General features: G+C 39.2%; 1 pseudogene; it reads right to left on the minus strand.

The window, feature by feature from the left end:
• Nucleotides 1-1159: 1159 nt before the first annotated feature.
• On the minus strand, nucleotides 1160-2785 carry LOC127526984 (tigger transposable element-derived protein 1-like; annotated as a pseudogene).
• Between the last annotated feature and the right edge of the window lie 2934 nt (nucleotides 2786-5719).

The raw sequence follows: 5719 nt of genomic DNA on the forward strand, positions 1-5719 counted from the left end.
ATTTCAGTTCTATGCTATATGAAAAGCTTAGCATTCAAAGCAGACTCCGCATACAGCATATAAATCCTGGCTCTGACAATAACCTAAGTAATTTAACAGACATTCATAACCTCGCCAAAAGAAAAGGCGTCATTGAGACTTTTCTGGAATGTCACTCCTTTATCACTTCAAGATAAGCTTAATTTGTCAGAATTTGTATCAGCCACTGCAAGGCTCTCTAATGAGTCTTTAATCATACAAAATAATGGGCAGAAAAAAATTCCTTACTCATATTTTGTGTCATTTTAAGCTTTGTAGTGATTTGTGACATAAAAAACTAGATAACTAGATTAACTGAAGTTCAGAGTAAAGTGTAGCAAGAAAGGGAAGGAAATGAACACCCTGATAAAAGTACAGAATAAACACATGCTAACTTAAAATAGATTTGTCATTGGACAGATGTGCGAATGTCCAGTTCATTTTGGTTTATGACTTTACAAAGGAAAAGTTCCTATACTGTCAAACATAAATCATTCACAATCAAAAAATGCATTTTATTAACTGTTAAGTCTACAGATATTGTTGTCTGAAGAAGGTCAATTGCTTTCTGTGGTCTTCAATACTAAGTAAGATGTCATGTGCCAGCATCAAAGACTTGTCTGGTAAGAGTTTATTGTGGTGAATATAAAATGTTGATGATGATGACATCCTCTTAAGATCACATGTGAAGACTAGGGAGGCGGGGGCCACCTGATTATGCAGCTGGGAGACTCCATACTTTTTCAATGATGATTCTTGCTTGAATTTCTTGGTTTTGACTCCTGATATCATATACTGTAAGGTAAAGGGCTGTGTTTCCCAAAAACAATTATTCTTAGCAATCAACAAGCAACTTTATGATGCATGCATGTGTACCATGCAATATTAGATTATAAACAGTCTAAATTATTTAAGGAATTTAACAATTTATCTGTAAAATTTCATATTTTGAATGCCTTACTTCAATTCACAAAAACGTTTAAGCATTTACTGTGCATGCACAGAAAGGTAAAAATAACAGGTACATTATTTTAATAAATGCAATTTGGACAAATGATTTTCTCAGCATATTATTTATTTTTACCTTTCTGTGCATGCACAGTAAATGCTTAAACATTTTCAAATACAGTACAGTACAGCCTTAAACAATGTTGGTAGAACTTGATGAAGAGGATGTGACTGGTCTCTTAAAGTAGGCATCAAGGGAGGTTTGCACGGAGCTTTTCTTTTTCTCATCATAAATAGCCTTGTAGCATTTCAGGCCTTCAATAACTGTTTGGTAAACTTTGGTGAACCTCTCTGTATCAGGATCTTGCTCCTCTAACTTTGCCATTCCTGCTTCGATGAGACGAAATGCATCAGCTAACTCTTTTGTAGAAAACGTTTTTGTTGGAGTCCCTAGGTCCTGGTTTTCTTCACTGAATGCTACCATCTGCTGTTCTAGTTCCATAAGGTCTTCATTGGTTAGTTCTTTGCCATGAGAGTCGAGTAATTCTATGATATAATTTTCACTGATGTCCAGCTGCAGCTGATTTCCAATAGCAACCACAGCTTGCCTGGTTTCAGTGATTTCATCTTCTGTAAACCCCAGAAATTCTTGTGTGAATTGGGGGCACAGTTTTTTCCAAACGCCTCTCATATTTGTCTCTTTCACTTCAACCCAAGCATCAGCAATAATTTTAATCGCATCATAAATGGTATAACTCTTCCAGAACTCCCTTAAGGTTATGTCATCATTTTGAGTAGCCCTGACAGCTTGTGAGAATGTCCTCCTTAAATAATAGGCCTTAAAGGAGGCTATGACTCCCTGATCCATTGGCTGGAGTAGTGATGTAGTGTTGGGGGGTAGAAACACCACCTTTACATTGGGGTGCATGTCATCTAAAGTGTTTGGATGTCCAGGGGCATTGTCAAGGAGAAGGAGAATTTTGAAAGGAATGTTTTTGCCCAAACAATAACGTTCAACAGCAGGGATAAAATGGTATAAAAGCCATTCTTGAAAGACGGCAACTGTGACCCAAGCGTTTTTATTTGCCATCCAAATAACAGGAAGAGATGCCTTAGTGACATTATGTAGTGCCCTCAGATTTAGGGAGCGATGCACCAGCAAAGGCTTGAGCTTGAAATCCCCAGATGCATTACCCTCAACTAATAAAGTCAGCCTATCCTTTGATGCCTTATGTCCTGGTGCACTTTTTCCCTCTTTGGATATGTAGGTCCTCTCAGGCATTTTTTTCCAGAGCAAGCCAGTTTCATCTACATTAAATATTTGGTCTGGCAAATAACCTTCCTCATCAATAATATCTTCCAGTATCTTGGGAAAATCACTTGCAGCACATATATCGGCACTCGCTGCTTCACCTTGAATTTTAATATTATGCAAATTTGCTCTTTCTTTAAAGCAGTTGAACCAACCCCTACTTGCCACAAATTGTTAATTGTAATCGCCTTCACTTGCTTTTAAATCATTAAAAAGGCTTCGAACCTTTTCTTGCACTAAAGAAAGACTGACAGGCATATTATGCTGATTTTGGTCTTCAATCCAAATTATCAACAGCCTTTCCATCTCAATAATTAAACCACTGCGTTGCTTGGTAATTATTGTAGCATTCATTGGTGTACTGCCTTTCACATGCTCCATTATTCTACCTTTATCTTTTAAAATTGTTCCAGTTGTTGACCGACTGTAACCAAGTGCTCTGCCAATGAATGATGGAGTTTCACCTCTCTCTGACCTTTTTATTATCTCTACTTTATTTTCAATGGTGATGGTTTTTCTCTTCTTTACTGTATCACCAGCACTTTCATCAGGTTTGCGTTTCAGAGACATTGTTGAAGGGTGAAGAAAAGGTTACGATTAGCTCTTTTGCACAGCGCTGTACACGCTATAATGGCGGGAAGGCATCTAGTATGCTGATGAGGGACAACTTTCTGCTGTGTACAGTATGTAGCAGTACAAGCGGGCTTGCTATTGAAAATGAGTGGAGGCAGCGAGGGGTGGTTCACTGCCCGCCCACCATACAGTCACCTCCACTTGCATACAGTATGCTGCCTGCAGCGCCTGCCCACCGAGAACGAATGTGGCAGCCGTGTGTGGTTAGTAGGCAGTGAAACACACCCCTCTGCTCCATCCAGCCTGCATCCAGTCAGGAGCAGTAGCTGTGGCAGCATAGTGGGCGGGCAGCGAACCGCCCCATTAAGCCTCCGTCCTGCACACAAGCGCTAGTTGTGGCTCCAGTGACTATGGACCACGGGTCACCGCTTGCCACTGGGAGCCGCCCGAGGGATACTAAACTCGCGAGCAGCGAAATCGCCCCCGTCCAGCCACCGCTTGCAGCGTCCCCAGGCCAAAGATGACGGAGCGGCAGTTACTAAGGCGCATGCGTCGCAGCTGCGGCCCCGTTCGTAAGTCATAGGTCGGGTGTTCGTAACCTGAGGACTACCTGTGTTCATAGAATTACAATGCTCTTCGGAAATGCAGTCTTAATTCTATTCTTTTTTTATTGGATTTGTTTGCTTTAAGTTTTTTGTCTTTGAGGGCAAAACCAGTTGTTGTTTGTTTTTAACCTGCCTAACTTTTATTGTGCTCTTTTTGGATTCTTGAATACATTCTTAAATTTTAAAGGAACTTTGTATTTGTTTGTCCTAGATTTTGAGTTTTTACAGTTCCGTCTCTCAATATCAACACATTCTGTGACTTTAAACCTTTAAAGATACCTTAGCCTTACCAAGACCTAGTGGTAAAAATATCAGTTTTATTTTTAATGGCTTCTTTTATACAACAAAAACTTTATCAACTTCTGCAAAGTGGTATGTTTGTACAGAGTAAAGATTGCGTTATGGTGCCTGCCAGCCAAATGAAGATTGGCATACCAGTATTTTATGCATTTAGTGTACTCATCAGTCTTCTTTCTACAAGTAAAAATTGAATACCATATGGAACCGACACGTACATTTGAAACCGTTTAAAAGGTTTTCTTACTCCAAAAGAGTTCTGCCTCTCAAAAACATGCTCTTAACTTGTTTATTTTAGAGAAGACCATTTTAGTGTATGTTTAGACATTTATCCTGTAGTTCTGTGTATTAGTGAAAATCAATTATTTCTCATCTTCTCTTTCTTGCAGTCTTGTTCGAGATTACTGTCATTGTAAGGTAATGTGATTTTATTCTTGTACTTTAAAGTGTTAAGAAGGATTATAGTCATTTTTTCCTTTGTCAAACAGCATGTTTAACTGTAATTTTTTTAAATTTTGTTTTGCACTTTAGCTTTAAACACAGAATGGGATTGTGTTAACAAAGATAGAAGGCAGTTTTATAGAGAGACGATTTTTCTACAGTCAGAAGAAAAGACATGCTTTTTGCAGACAAGTAGGACTTAGAGAAAGGTCAAAACTTTAAACAACAAAATTATATGGTAAGAAAGATCTGATGGTCTTTTTTCTGGACATTCCACATGCATAAAACATTCAGATATTATCTGTTGAAACTGTATTAGACAGAGAGGGGCTGGTGGTGCTCAACTTGGCCTTGACAAGCTTTAAAAAGTCGTCTGCTAATGTAAAAGAATTTAAAAGGGAGAAGCAAGAAAACACAATTACCAAGAAGACCCACATAGTGACATGCAAAAATATAATCTTAAAACGACAGCTCCTGGAATAGCCAGGTTGTATTATTAGTGATTTTCTATCATCCATGTTTCTCTTTATTCAGCTTTTGGCTCATTAAGAATATTTAAGAATTTATTTAAGAATGTTAAAGACTATAATGATTGAAAACAATGTTATTGTATGCTCCCCTTGCTTGCCTTATTGCTCTATCTTGCTGTATGGGATATAAAGAAAAGAGGCAACATCCTCTAATTGGAGAATTCCTCTAATTCTCTTCTTGGAGAAGTGAAGCACAGTAGTAATCAGTTGGAGGAGCAGATGGTCTGGTAAGTATGTTGAGTCCCCAGACTGTGTCTCCTTCTAGGCCAGATGAGTACTGGATAAGAAAACAAAAACGTTGGAAAAGATGAACGAGAAGAAAAAGAAACTGCATTGAAATGAACACTTAAAACACTGTTTCTGATTTTATAATAATTTTAAACTAATGTGGTGAAGAGACTGCATGTGTGGATAACCATGTACAGTGATCCCTCGCTATATCGCGCTTCGCCTTTCGCGGCTTCACTCCATCGCGGATTTTATATGTAAGCATGTTTAAATATATATCGCAGATTTTTTGCTGGTTCGCGGATTTCTGCGGACAATGGGTCTTTTAATTTCTGGTACATGCTTCCTCAGTTGGTTTGCCCAGTTGATTTCATACAAGGGACGCTATTGGCAGATGGCCGAGAAGCTAGATTGCTTACTTTTCTCTCTCTCTTGCTCTGACTTTCTCTGATCCTGACGTAGGGGGATTGAGCAGGGGGGCTGTTTGCACACCTAGACGATACGGACGCTCGTCTAAAAATGCTGAAAGATTATCTTCACGTTGCTATCTTTTGTGCAGCTGCTTCCTGAAACGACATGCTGCACGGTGCTTCGCATACTTAAAAGCTCGAAGGGCACGTATTGATTTTTGACTGAAAAACAAACTCTGTCTCTCTCTATCTCTCTCTCTCTCTCTCTCTCTCTCCCTGCTCCTGACGGAGGGGGTGTGAGCTGCCGCCTTCAACAGCTTTGTGCCGCGGTGCTTCGCATACTTAAAAGCCAAACAG

Source organism: Erpetoichthys calabaricus, chromosome 1 (assembly GCF_900747795.2).
Source record: "Erpetoichthys calabaricus chromosome 1, fErpCal1.3, whole genome shotgun sequence".
In the NCBI taxonomy this organism is placed as follows: domain Eukaryota; kingdom Metazoa; phylum Chordata; class Cladistia; order Polypteriformes; family Polypteridae; genus Erpetoichthys; species Erpetoichthys calabaricus.